Source organism: Pleurodeles waltl, chromosome 12 (genome assembly GCF_031143425.1).
Source record: "Pleurodeles waltl isolate 20211129_DDA chromosome 12, aPleWal1.hap1.20221129, whole genome shotgun sequence".
In the NCBI taxonomy this organism is placed as follows: domain Eukaryota; kingdom Metazoa; phylum Chordata; class Amphibia; order Caudata; family Salamandridae; genus Pleurodeles; species Pleurodeles waltl.
Window position 1 is genome coordinate 626,227,368 of NC_090451.1, and position 13,922 is coordinate 626,241,289.

Below are 13,922 nucleotides of genomic sequence, written 5' to 3' on the forward strand. Positions count from 1 at the left end.
TTGGCCTAGGGATACCCACAGCCCTCCTCCCCCACCCAGGCACCTCCACTGCGCGCTAAGATAGCAGAATGTGCTGGTACTCACCCCTTTGTGTCTGCTGTGATGTCCTCACGCGCCCATCCAAATCTGGGTAGGCCACCGCCAGGATCCGAGACATCAGGGGGGTCAATTGACGGGAGCCACCCCTCCTACGTTGGGAGGCCATCCCCAGCAGAGCCTCCGCGGTCTTCCTGCTCCCGTGGCGGATGTCCTCCCACCTCTTGCGGCAGTGGGTGCCCCGTCTGTTGTGGACCCCCAGGGTCCGGACGTCCTTGGCGATGGCACGCCAAATGTCGATTTTCTGATGGGCGCTGACCTATGTGACATGTACAGGGGGAGAAATAACATTATTATAATTTTCTGCATGCTCGATGTGAATGGCCCCCCATCCCCACCCTTGCCATGTGGCACATGCTCTCATCCGTCGTTTGATGCATGCCTCAATCGCTCCCCTCCCCACCATCTTTCATCCACCCGACTCAACACAGGCATTGCCCCCAAAGCATGCTCCCAGTGTACTTACCTGTTGGTCTGGAGGACCGTAGGGTAGCGCATACTGGGGGAGGACCCCATCCTCGAGTTTCTCCAATTCTTCAGAAGTGAAGGCAGGGGCCCTTTCCCCAGTCGCAGCAGCCATTGTACCTTCCAGACCAAGGTCACAGCAGCACTTGCAGTATAGGTCCTCTCCTGTGGATGATCAGGTCTCGAGTGATTAAGCAGATAGAAAATGGCGGTCACGTCCGCGGCGGTGCGTACCGCGGCGGTGCATCCCGCGACCGCCGGCGCACTTCGTCATTGGCTCCTGAAACGCATAGGGTTCAATGTTAACCAATGGGGGTTTGCGCCGCGGTCTTCGACCGCCTACCGCCATGGTGTGCCACGCCAGCGCATTGACCTCACATCCCATTGTCGCACTTCACAGGTCAGGCAGCCGCCATTTCAAGGGCCCACATGGCTTAATTTCTACTGCGTCACACATGCCTAGGCCTTGCATCGACACTCATACAAGCCATTCAATGCATAGAGAATCGTGTACTGTGCAAGCTGTGGGAACGTACCTGTGGGTTGATTGACTCTGTGCTCGCTGTTGTCCTTCCTAGGCACCGTCCGCTGGGACTTGCGAGGAGATGGAGGAATGTTCCTGTGTACAGACCGCTGGTGGACCTGTCGACAATGGAGGAACGACATGTCATTCTGACATACAGGCTTGACCGAGCCACTATACATGAACTGTGTGCCCAGCTGGAGGCAGACCTGATGTCACCCATCCGCCAACCCACAGGGATCCCCCCTCTACTGCAGGTGCTGTCAGTACTCCATTTCTTAGCAAGTGGGTCATTTCAAACAACAGTGGCCATTTCATCAGGGATGTCTCAGCCTACGTTTTCCAAGGTGTTGTCCAGAGTGTTGTCTGCCCTGCTCAAACACATGCGGAGATACATCGTTTTCCCTGAGGTGGGGGATTTGCCTACAGTGAAGGGTGATTTCTATGCCCTTGGACATATTCCCAACATCATTGGTGCCATTGATGGGACACATGTGGCTTTGGTACCCCCCAGTGAAAGTGAACAGATGTACAGGAACAGAAAAAGTTATCATTCCATGAATGTCCAGGTGGTCTGTTTGGCTGACCAGTACATCTCCCATGTAAATGCCAAGTTCCCTGGGTCAGTGCATGACGCGTACATAGCAGCATCCCTTATGTGATGGAACAACTACAGAGACACCGTGTGTGGCTAATTGGTGCCTCAGGCTACCCCAACCTGTCGTGGTTACTGACCCCAGTGAGGAATCCCAGGACAAGGGCAGAGGAACGCTACAATGAGGCCCATGGGCGAACTAGGAGGATTATAAAAAGAACCTTCGGCTTCCTGAAGGCCAGGTTTAGGTGCCTACATATGACAGGTGGATCCCTAATGTACTCACCAAAGAAGGTGTGCCAGATCATCGTGGCCTGCTGTATGCTTCACAACCTGGCTTTGCGACGCCAGGTGCCTTTTCTGCAGGAGGATGGTCCAGATGGTGGTGTTGTAGCAGCTGTGGAGCCTGCGGAGAGTGAAGAGGAGGAAGACGAAGAGGACGACACAGACAACAGGGACACAGTGATACAGCAGTATTTTCAATAACACACAGGTAAGAATCAACACCGGCATTTTACATTTACTTACAGTCTCCTGCCTCTCTACTGTCTGTCCTTTTCACCCAGTGTATGCTAACAGAGTTGTGACTTTCCCTTCCAATTTCAGAGATGTGGGCCCCACTGCGTGACCTCTGCTTTGTTTGCCCATGGACTACAGCTGTGTGACAGTGGTATGTTGTCATCACAATGTAACTGGTCATTTTGGCACGTTTATGTCTAATACATATTTTCAAAAATACAGGCAGACTCCAGATTATTTGTGTGCAATAAGTGTGTTTATTAAAATGCTCAATTTTGGGACATGGTTGAAAATCGGTGATGGGTGATGGTGGAGGAATGTCCATGGCAGAGTCCAGATTCTCAGTCTCACAGGTGCATTGTCCATATGCCTGTGGAAGGTGGAGCAGGGGCAGTTTAAGGTTGGACAGGGTGACAATGTGGGACAGTGGGATGACATCAGGGGGTATCCTTTCCTGGCGGGGGTCTTGGCATCCTACTCTGTCTTCTTCCTAGATCTCAGGCCCCGCTTGCGGGGTGGTTCTTCTTCTGCAGGAGGTGGGGTTCTGGTGGCCGGTTGTTGCTGTGTCGGGGCCTCCTGTCCACTAGCGCCGGCGGAGGTGGTAGCCTGTTCCTGGTCCATGCTAGTGACAGGGGCCCTTTGTGGTGCCACATGGTCCCGCAATGTGGTGACTATCTGGTTGAGAGCCACAACGATGGTGCCCATTGCGGAACTAATGTTTCTCAGTTCTTCCCTGAACCCCATAAACTGTTCCTCCTGCAGTACCTGGATCTCCTGGAACCTGGCCAGGACCGTTGCCATCGTCTCCTGGGAGTGGTGGTATGCTCCCATGATGGAGGTGAGGGCCTTGTGGAGAGTGGGTTCCCTGGGCCTGTCCCCCCCCTGTCGCACAGCAGCCCTCCCAGTTCCCCTGTTTCCCTGGGCCTCTGTCCCCTGGACCGTGTGCCCACTACCACTGCCCCCAGGTCCCTGTTGTTGTTGGGGTGGTGGGTTAACCTGGGTGCCCTGTAGTGGTGGACACACCGCTGATTGACGTGTCCTGGAGACAGAGGCATGGGCCCGCTGGGTGGGTGCTGTGCTGGTGTTCCCAGAGGGGGGTAGGTCTGCTGTAGCCTGTGGCTGTCTGAGGGGAACCGACTGTCCAGAGGTCCCCGATGGGCCGGGCTGGTCATCTGGGTCCAGGGAGACAGAGCTGCTGTCATCACTGGGGGCCTCTTCTGGGGGTGGGATGGACATTTCTGGACCCTCCTGGGCGGTGTGGTGGCGTTCGGGTCCTGCAGGGGTATAAGAGTATGGTTATTGTTTCTGTGTGTGCCATAGCGTGCAATGGGTGGGTGCCCGTGTACCCCAGTGCTGGCATTCCTTTGTGGGGGCTGTTGTGACGGCGGTTTGTGGGGGAGATGGGTATGTGCAGTGGGCATGCTTAGGTGATGGCTGTCGATGGTTTGTGGTGGCATGCAGGGTTTGGTGTTGGGATGGGTGGGTTTTGATGGTGAGACATTAGCAATGAGGATGTGTGATGGTGGTGGGGGTATGAGTTGGCATGCTGGTGGGGTGGGGGTGGATGAAGTAGTGAAGATGAGACATACCAGAGTCCATTCCTCCGCCTACTCCTGCGAGGCCCTCAGGATGCAGGATGTTCAAGACCTGTTCCTCCCATGTTGTAAATTCTGGGGGTTGAGGTGGGGGTCCGCCGCCAGTCCGCTGCACCGCGATTTTGTGCCTGGATAACATGGAACGCACCTTCCCCCGTAGGTCGTTCCACCGCTTCCTGATGTCGTCCCGATTTCGTGGATGCTGTCCCACAGCGTTGACCCTGTCCACTATTCTTTGCCATAGCTCCATCTTCCTGGCAATGGTGGTGTGCTGCACCTGTGTCCCGAAGAGCTGGGGCTCTACCCGAACTATTTCCTCCACCATGACCCGGAGTTCTGCGTCTGAGAACCTGGGGTGTCTTTGGGGTGCCATGGGGTGGTGTGGATGAGGTGTGGGGTGGTGTTTGCGGTGATGAGTGTGGTGAGTGTAGTGGTGTGTGGTGTTTTGTGCGTGGTTGTTGTGTGGGTGATGGTGTAGTGTGCCTCTGTGTGATGGTGTTCTCTATTCTGTGCTGTCTCTCTCTGGGCTTCTTCTCTGATTTGTGGTCATAGGGGTTTGTGGGTGATGTGGGTGTCTGTTTTATAGTTAATTGGGTGTGTGGGAGTGTTGTGTGTATGTGTCTCAGGTGTGTGTATTTCAAATTGTCCAATGTGGCTGTGTTTTGGAGCTGTATGTGTATTTTGAGCGCGGCGGTGTGTACCGCCAATGGAATACCGCGGTTGAAAGACCGCCGTGTGGATTCGTGGGTCGTAATGGCATGGGCGTATTTCTGTTGGCGTGACGGTGGAGGTTTGGTCTTCGCCAGTTTAACGCTGGCCGTTGGTGTGGCGGACTTTTGTTGATGTCGGGTTTTTGGCGGTTTGCCTCTTGAGGGTCAGAATGACCGTGGCGGTTTACCGCGACGGTGTTGTGGCGGCCTTCTGACCGGCGGTAAGCGCCTTTTACCGCCGAGGTCAGAATGACCCCCTTTAGTCCTTTAAATACCTATCCACTACAAGTGTACACTTCTATGCTCTCCGGGACCTCAGAGGAGGTACTTGGAGACTAACAGGGTGGCAGTCAGAGGGCAACAGCAGTGTCCAGTCCAGGTCCAGATGCCACTGGTTGGCTTGGTACTTCCAGAAAAAGGCCACTTGCGGCTTCTTGTATTCCTGTAGCTTGAACAGGAGGTCAACTTTATAATCCTTAGAGTCTATTCCTGTGTCCTTTGTGGAAGAGGGAGCTTATCCATCTTTTGGGGCTCTTTTCAGGTCACAGACAGGAGGTCCATCCTCTTCTGATCTTCTGTGGGCCCCCAAAGTGTTCTGAAGTGGATGCCTGCAGCTGCCATATTAACACCTGGCACAGACTAGTGGGTGTAATGACTCCTGGGCATCCCTAACAAATGCAGTAAAAGTTCTGTGGTCAACCATACCCACTTTCGGTGTTTTCAAATGGTGAAAGCCTTCAGACACATCAAACTTGGGCACTGACGGCTAGAGGTGTGTGGGGGGATTCTACGATTGAAATCCAAGAGTCCTTCCACATCTAACATTAAAGTCCGGTTTGTGACAGCCACTAAAGAGACAATAAACCCAGAGACTGAAGTCTGGTAGGAAAAAGCAGAGTCCTCCAGCAACCAGATAGGGTGCCATAAGAATTGTCTTGGCATCCTTTTCTCTTCCTTTTCAAGTGTGCCCTAGTGGTTATATATAAACCCAGAGACACAAGTCTGGTAGGACAAAAGCACTGTTGTGTCAAAAAAGATGCCCACCTTAGCTAGTACATTATAAATGACAAATTAAATTAAAAAATAAATTACTAAAAAACGTAAAATTACAAAGTATATTAAAAAAAAAGATTAATAAATATACTAACAAAATTAACATCTAAAATGACTTTATTAATTAAAACATATTAAATTAATTAAAAAACAAAATCTTACAAACCCACATGAAAGAAAACAGTATTAAAAACAACAGTATTCTTGTAGATGATATTATATACCAAAAAAAAAAAATGGTTTTGCTGAAGGTGTTCTTTTGTAAGGTTACTCTGGGCTGGAGTGGAACCCACACTAGCAGTTATGTGAGAGCGCCCGTCATTGCCCCCATAGCACTCGAGGCTATAACCAAGAAAAGAAGGAACAATTTGGAATCAAAAATGGTGGTGCATGTTTAATTAAACATTTACATTTTTACATAATCTAGATCATTTAGATAATTAGACAATTGTCCAAAAACAGTAGCATACCATTCTGGTCTCAAAACCTCTTAAGTCAATACTCATCAATTCCTTAAAATTGAATATTTTAATTGATGAGAATAAAATAAAATAGATAAAACAATAGAAAATAAAATGCTCAGCAAGCCAGTTGTTATTGTTAGCAAGGAGGAAATTCATAAACCTTTTCATAGTTGTATGCACAATGAAGAAACCAGACACCTCATCAGCAGTTGAGGGCCTGGATTATTCATAGATAAGTCTATTGCTGAGTGGAGGCTCTAGATCTTAGCTGCCAAGAAAGAAGTTTTCAAGAGTGAGTGTCTTTTATTGTGAAGGTGAGGCCATCAAAAAAGAAGAAGAGGTAAATTTTCCTTCCAATGACCACAGAGCTGTCGTTTACCTAAAGTCCATTTATAAGATTAACAAGCATGTCTAAACTCCGTCAGTGGTGTGAGCACGAGTCTGGCTTAAGCAATGTTTACAGTGTATATTTTAGTGAATGTACCAATAAATAGGCCTGCGGTTTGAGATTAATTTAGTCCTCAATAGTTGACTTTACAGATAATGATTCAAGGCCACCTCATGCTGCCACTGATTCATACATGGCATATGATAAGCAGTGGAATGAGAGAATCACTTCCGCTCCTCTTATTGGCAGCAAAAGGCTCTTATTTCAACATGACTTAAGTATTGATTTGTTTCACATGTGCAGTTCCTATGCCAAAATACTGTAAAATGATAACCTTTTGTGGAGGTTCCAAATATAAAGACTGCAACTTCCTTGTTTACATCCCACTTTAGTAGTACCAATAAAATAGTTTCCCTAGTGGTCTAATGCTCCACTATTTTAAGATAATAACAAGCATTGGCAAAGCTGAAATGTCTGGTGTTGGCTGCTGATATTTGGCTTTGCCAATGATAATTTTGTTTATGAATGTTTTTTGTATTGGTACAAATGGCTTACAAGTGGCCTGAAGCTGTGTAGGGAGAGATGCTGGTCCCTCACCTGAGTAAAACAAGCACTGTCTAAACACCAAAATATTCTTCCTTGCACTAAAGGGAACTACCTATTGTGTGGATGTTTACATTGTGCAAGAGCAGAATGTGGTTACCTACAATCAGGTGAGTCAATGGCTGAAGTGGGCTAACCGTCTGCCTCATGCTGTATGCTGTGGTCCACATAACCACGTCTGATTGGCACTATAGCAGATCAGTGGATGAAGAGGACTAACTGAAGCCTCTGCAAATAAGTACATGTCGTTTGTATAGTCTTAAATTAAAAACAAAGGTCTTGGCTACTGCCAGACCTAACAAGCATTGGCAAATCCAATAGGTCTCGGCTATGCAAAAGCTATTGGCTCTGCCAAAGTGTTTTAGGCATGTTTTTCACCAGCATGGATGTTGTCCAGCATGGCTAACAGTAAGTGGCATGGAGTTCAGTGGTGGAGAGTGCAGTGTTGCAGAGCAGGGTGTCAGAGTGCAGTGGTGCATAATGGAGTAGAGTGGCATGGAGAGAGGTGGCATAGAGTAAAGTCATTCAGAAGTCATTCAGAATACAATGTAATACCATAGAGTGCCGTTGTGTAGAGTGCATTGGTGTAGAGTGCAGTGGTTAAGAGAGGAGTGATGTCAAGTACAGTGGCATAGAGTGGAGTAGAGTGGAGTACAGTGGCATAGAGTGCAGTGGCATAGAATAGATTGGTTCAGAATAGAGTGAAGTGGCATTGAGTGAAGTGGTGCATGGTAGAGTAAGGTTGTGTAGAGTGGCATAGAGCGTGTAGAGTAAAACAGTGTAGAGTGCAGTGGTATAGAGTGCAGAGGTGCAGAGTAGAATGGAGATCAGTGGATTGGTGTAGAGTGCATGGGCCTAGAGTTGAGTGTTACAGAGAAAAAAGCATTGGCGTAGAGTGCATGGATGTTAGAAATGGGGTTTTTGGTTGGCAGTTAGGTTGCCCTCTGTCCAAGCAAGAACCCTCACTCTAGTCAGGGTAAGTCACACACAATCCAAAATCAGCCTGTGCTCACCCTCCGGTAGCTTGGCACGAGCAGTCAGGCTTAACTTAGAAGGCAATGTGTAAAGCATTTGTGCAATAAATCATACAACACCATAGTATAACACCACAAAAATACACCACAGTGTTTAGAAAAATATAGAATATTTATCTGAGTACTTGTAGGTCAAAACGATCAAAGTTGCAATACGAATTTGTAAAGATATCACTGAAAAGTGATATTAAGTGTCTTTAAGTCTTTTAAAAAGCAATAAAGTGTCTTTCAAGCACAGAGTACCTGGTTTCTGGTGGGAAATCTCCTCAGAGGGCCACAGGAGAAGAGATGCGTGGAAAAAGGGGTGTGTGCGTCGATTTCTCCTCAGCACACACAGACTTGCGTCGTTCTTTTCCACGCGGGGAAGTCGGGCGTCGTTTTCCGGCGCGCAGACAGTCTCTTTTTGTGGATCGCGGGGATTACCAGATGTCCCGGGTCTGTGCGTGGATTCTCCTGCTTATTTTCCGGCTGCGCGTCGTTCTGCGGGGCTGCGCGTCGAAGTTTCGATCTCACGGTAGGCGTCGCGTCGATTTCTCCTTGGAAGTCGGGCGGCGTTGTCCTTGCGAGGCCGTGCGTCGAAATTTTGGTCTCACGGCAGGCGTCGCGTCGATTTCTCCTTGGAAGTCGGGCGGCGTTGTCCTTGCGAGGCCGTGCGTCAAAGTTTCGCACTCACGGTAGGCGTCGCGTCGATTTCTCCTTGGAAGTCGGGCGGCTTTGTCCTTGCGAGGTTGTGCGTCGAAGTCTCGATCGTCCCGAGGGCGTCGCGTTGATCAGCGTCGGTGTGCGGCGTTTTTCTCGCCGCGAAACAAGCTGTGCGTCGAAATTTTCGGCGCACGGAGCGTCCACGTGAAAGGCAGAAGTCTTTTTGGTCCTGAGACTTCAAGGAACAGGAGGCAAGCTCTATCCAAGCCCTTGGAGAGCACTTTCACAGCCAGACAAGAGTTCAGCAAGGCAGCAGGACAACAGCAAGACAGCAGTCCTTTGGAGAAAGCAGACAGGTGAGTCCTTTGAGCAGCCAGGCAGTTCTTCTTGGCAGGATGTAGTTTCTGGTTCCGGTTTCTTCTCCAGCAAGTGTCTGATGAGGTAGGGCAGAGGCCCTGTTTTATACTAAGTTGTGCCTTTGAAGTGGGGGTGATTTCAAAGAGTCTCTAAGAAATGCACCAAGTTCCCTTTCAGCTCAATCCTGTCTGCCAGAGTCCCAGTAGGGGGTGTGGCAGTCCTTTGTGTGAGGGCCGGCCCTCCACCCTCCCAGCCCAGGAAGACCCATTCAAAATGCAGATGTATGCAAGTGAGGCTGAGTACCCTGTGTTTGGGGTGTGTCTGAGTGAATGCACAAGGAGCTGTCAACTAAACCTAGCCAGACGTGGATTGAAGGGCACAACAAGATTTTAGTGCAAAGAAATGCTCACTTTCTAAAAGTGGCATTTCTAGAATAGTAATATTAAATCCGACTTCACCAGTCAGCAGGATTTTGTATTACCATTCTGGCCATACTAAATATGACCTTCCTGCTCCTTTCAGATCAGCAGCTGCCACTTCAACAGTGTATGAGGGCAGCCCCAATGTTAGCCTATGAAGGGAGCAGGCCTCACAGTAGTGTAAAAACGAATTTAGGAGTTTTACACTACCAGGACATATAACTACACAGGTACATGTCCTGCCTTTTACCTACACAGCACCCTGCTCTAGGGGTTACCTAGGGCACACATTAGGGATGACTTATATGTAGAAAAAAAGGGGAGTTCTAGGCTTGGCAAGTACTTTTAAATGCCAAGTCGAAGTGGCAGTGAAACTGCACACACAGGCCTTGCAATGGCAGGCCTGAGACAAGGTTAAGGGGCTACTGAGGTGGGTGGCACAACCAGTGCTGCAGGCCCACTAGTAGCATTTAATCTACATGCCCCAGGCACATGTAGTGCACTCTACTAGGGACTTACAGGTAAATTAAATAGTCAATCATGGATAAACCAATCAATAGTACAATTTACACAGAGAGCATATGCACTTTAGCACTGGTTAGCAGTGGTAAAGTGCTCAGAGGTCAAAAGCCAACAACAACAGGTCAGAAAAAAATAGGAGGAAGGAGGCAAAAAGTTTGGGGATGTCCCTGTCAAAAAGCCAGGTCCAACATGACCCCCCACCAGCCTAAAGCCAGGGGAGAACAATCACTATCCTGATGTACTTCCCTGTTTGAGGCGACAGAACAAGGACCCAGGCCCACAACAGCAGGGGCATGCTCCAGTTCTTCGCCTTCCTGACTCCCATTGGATCCCTCTGTCCATACTCTCAGGGCCCACTAAGCCCATCCATGGGGAACCTTTCTCCTTTCCTGCGGATCCCATCTGTGTAGCACCTAACCTTACTTTGCTCACAGATGTATCCCAGGAGCAGGATAGTACCACCATGACCAACATAGTGGTGTTGCCCACTCTACCCCTGGGGTGTGACACTTGTCCCCTCCCCAGGGATAACTCTGTCCACCCGGACAGCAAGCCACAGTGATTACTGACAGCTGCCAGGGATGAGAGCCAGGCCCCAGGCCTCTCAAAGCTCTCCAACCACTGTGGCTGTGGAGAGTGGGGGGCGGTAGCCCCAGGTGCTGGGCACCCTTTAACCACTCTCCCTTCCACCAGGTCAGGGATGACAGCCTGAACCTGGTCCTCCCCTCTGGGGCTTTGTACCCTCCCTCCTGGAGCGGTACCCCCAGGGTCCAACATGGTCAGGGTGCTTACAGAAGTCACCCTGTACCATTCCTCCACCAGTGCAGGGCTGTTAACCTGCCACTGGCCCTCCAACCTGGGGCCTGTACCTTCAGGTTGGACTAGGGCCCGGGGTGAGGCTTCCCTCCCCCTGCCCTCCCTTCTGGGGTCCAGCACCCTCCAACTAGGAGTGGCCTCCTCAGAAGACAACATGGTAGGGGCACTGTTATCAGTAGCCCCTCCCTCCAGGTCCGGGGGGACACCCTGAACCTGGTCTTCCAGCCCAGGGTCTGTACCCTCAGACTGGATCACTGCCTGGCAAACCAGGACTTCCTGGGAGGCACACCTACCCCCCACCAGGTCAGAGTTTAACCTCTGCACCTGACCATTCAACTCAGAGTCACCACCCTGAAGTTGAACAATTGCCTGGCGCACCAGGACTTTCTGGGAGGCACACCTACCTCCCACCAGGTCAGAGTTTAACCTCTGAGCCTGGTTCCCCAACCCAGGGTCACCACCCTGAGGTTGGGCAATTGCCTGGCACGCCAGGACTTTCTGGGGGGCACACCTACCCCCCACCAGGTCAGAGTTTAACCTCTGAACCTGGTCATCCAACCCAGAATCAACACCCTGAGGTTGGACAATTGCCTGGCACAGCAGGGCTTCTTGGGAGGCACACCTACCTCCCACCAGGTCCGAGTTTAACCTCTGAACCTGGGTATCCAACCCAGAGTCACAGCCCTGAGGTTGAACAATTGCCTGGCACGCCAGGACTTTCTGGGGGGCACACCTACCCCCCACCAGGTCAGAGTTTAACCTCTGAACCCGGTTATCCAACCCAGAGTCAGCACTCTGAGGTTGAACAATTGCCTGGCACGCCAGGACTTTCTGGAGGGCACACTGACCCTCCACCAGGTCAGAGTTTAACCTCTGAACTGGGCCATTCAACTCAGAGTCACCACCCTGAAGTTGAACAATCGCCTGGCATGCCAGGACTTCCTGGAGGGCACACTGACCCTCCACCAGGTCAGAGTTTAACCTCTGAACCTGGTTCTCCAACCTAGGGTCACCATCCTGAGGTTGGACAACTGCCTGGTACACCAGGGCTTTCTGGGGGGCACACCTACCCCCCACCAGGTCAGAGGTTAACCTCTGAACCGGGATATCCAACCCAGAGTCACCACCCTGAGGTTGAACCATTGCCTGGCAGGCCAGGACTTTCAGGGAGGCACACCTACCTCCCACCAGGTCAGAGTTTAACCTCTGAGCCTGGTTCTCCAACCCAGGGTCACCACCCTGAGGTTGAACCATTGCCTGGTATACCAGGACTTTCTGGGGGGCACACCTACCCCCCACCAGGTCAGAGTTTGACCTCTGAACCTGGTTAGCCAACCCAGAGTCACCACCCTGAGGTTAGGCAATTGCCTGGCACCCCAGGACTTTCTGGGAGGCACACCTACCTCCCACCAGGTCAGAGTTTAACCTCTGAACCTGGCCATCCAACCCAGAGTCTACACCCTGAGGTTGGACAACTGCCTGGCACGCCAGGACTTTCTGGGGGGCACACCTACCCCCCACCAGGTCAGAGTTTAACCTCTGAACCTGACCATCCAACCCAGAGTCAACACCCTGAGGTTGGACAATTGCCTGGCACAGCAGGACTTCTTGGGAGGCACACCTACCTCCCACCCGGTCAGAGTTTGACCTCTTCACCTGGTAAGCCAACCCAGAGTCACCACCCTGAGGTTGAACCATTGCCTGGCATTCCAGGACTTTCTGGGGGGCACATCTACCCCCCACCAGGTCAAAGTTTAACCTCTGAACCCGGTTATCCAACCCAGAGTCACCACCCTGAGGTTGAATCTTTGCCTGGCATGCCAGGACTTCCTGGGGGGCACTCTCACCCCCCACAAGGGACACGCCGTCCCCAAGGGCCACACAAGAGTCTGGTTGGCGCAGGTCTCCCGACCTCTGCCCATCCGGCAGAGTCTGGGTTTCCCCCAAACCAGAAACGGTTTCACCTGGGTCATTCCTGGGGGGCTCTGCTCTCAGAGCTGACCCCTGACTTTCAAGATCCTCCACTGGGGTCGGCCACCCCCTCTCAACCCTATGTCTGGACTTCTGCACCCCCTCACTAGGAGTGGTACTGCCAGACACCAGAACTGTTGGGATGCTGTCTACAGTCATCCCCCCAAGTTCTTCTGACACTGCGGGGCTTCCCTCAAAAGGTAGCCCTACGGTACAGGTTAGGCTCTGAGACCTACCTGGGACACTACAATCCTCTCCCACCTCACTTGGTCGGGAACCACCTAGACCACTCCCTTCAGGAGCACCCCCAAATGCCTCTTCAGACTCTCTGGTACTCACCCAAAAGTCTGCCTCCACTGTAAGTTCCCTGGGGTCAGAGAACTCACACTCCACCTGGTGTTGGCGTAGCTCTGGAAAATAAGGACCAGACATATGCTCTCCAGCAATTACATCACTCTGCCCTTCACATGTATTAACCACAGTACCCTTCACCCAACCACCCAGTAACTCAACCTTGGAAAAGCACTCTACTTCACCCTCCTGAGACTGGTGAGACAGTATCTGTCTGTCCCTGACACTCAACCCAAACTCTTCTGGGATGTCTCTACACTCTATATCCAGGACGTCCACCAGGGGGGAACCCTTTTCTCTGTCACTCTCTGCTAGAGTCAGTAAAGTGTCCCTCCCCCCAGTAGGAATATGACTCCCTGTGCCAGTTCCCCAATCCTTCTCAGGGACCCTGTGCATAACGGGAACTACCTCATACCCTTGAACCGCCTGGGGTGTGTCAACTCTCTTCTTCAAGTTGGGTACCACATCTCTGGGCTTGTGCCCTTCTTCAGCAGTACTAGATGCAAGATTTTTGCTGCCACCCTCTGAACTGGACTCAGCCCTTCCGGCCTCCAGTTTCAGCTCTTTACAGCTCAGCTCTTGAGCTGCAATCTTTTCTTCTTCCAGGGCTAAGAGACTTGCTGCCTCAGCCCTTTCAATAAACTCATCTAGCTCTTCCATCCACCGTGCTTGAGCCATTCTTTTTTCACTGGGTCTCTTTCCTCATCTGAGTCGTCCTCCTCCTCCTCTGAGGGGTACTTAGTCATTTGGTTTCTTGCTGCTTCTCTCTCTGCCCATCTGTCTTCCTCCCAGACTATGT

At 51.0% G+C, this 13,922-nt stretch overlaps 1 protein-coding gene across 1 annotated transcript in view; it reads right to left on the reverse strand.

Annotated features, from left to right (window-relative positions):
- The window catches only part of SEMA4A (semaphorin 4A), a 279,310-nt gene that overhangs the window by 211,770 nt on the left and 53,618 nt on the right, over positions 1-13,922 (reverse strand). The window lies entirely within an intron of this gene.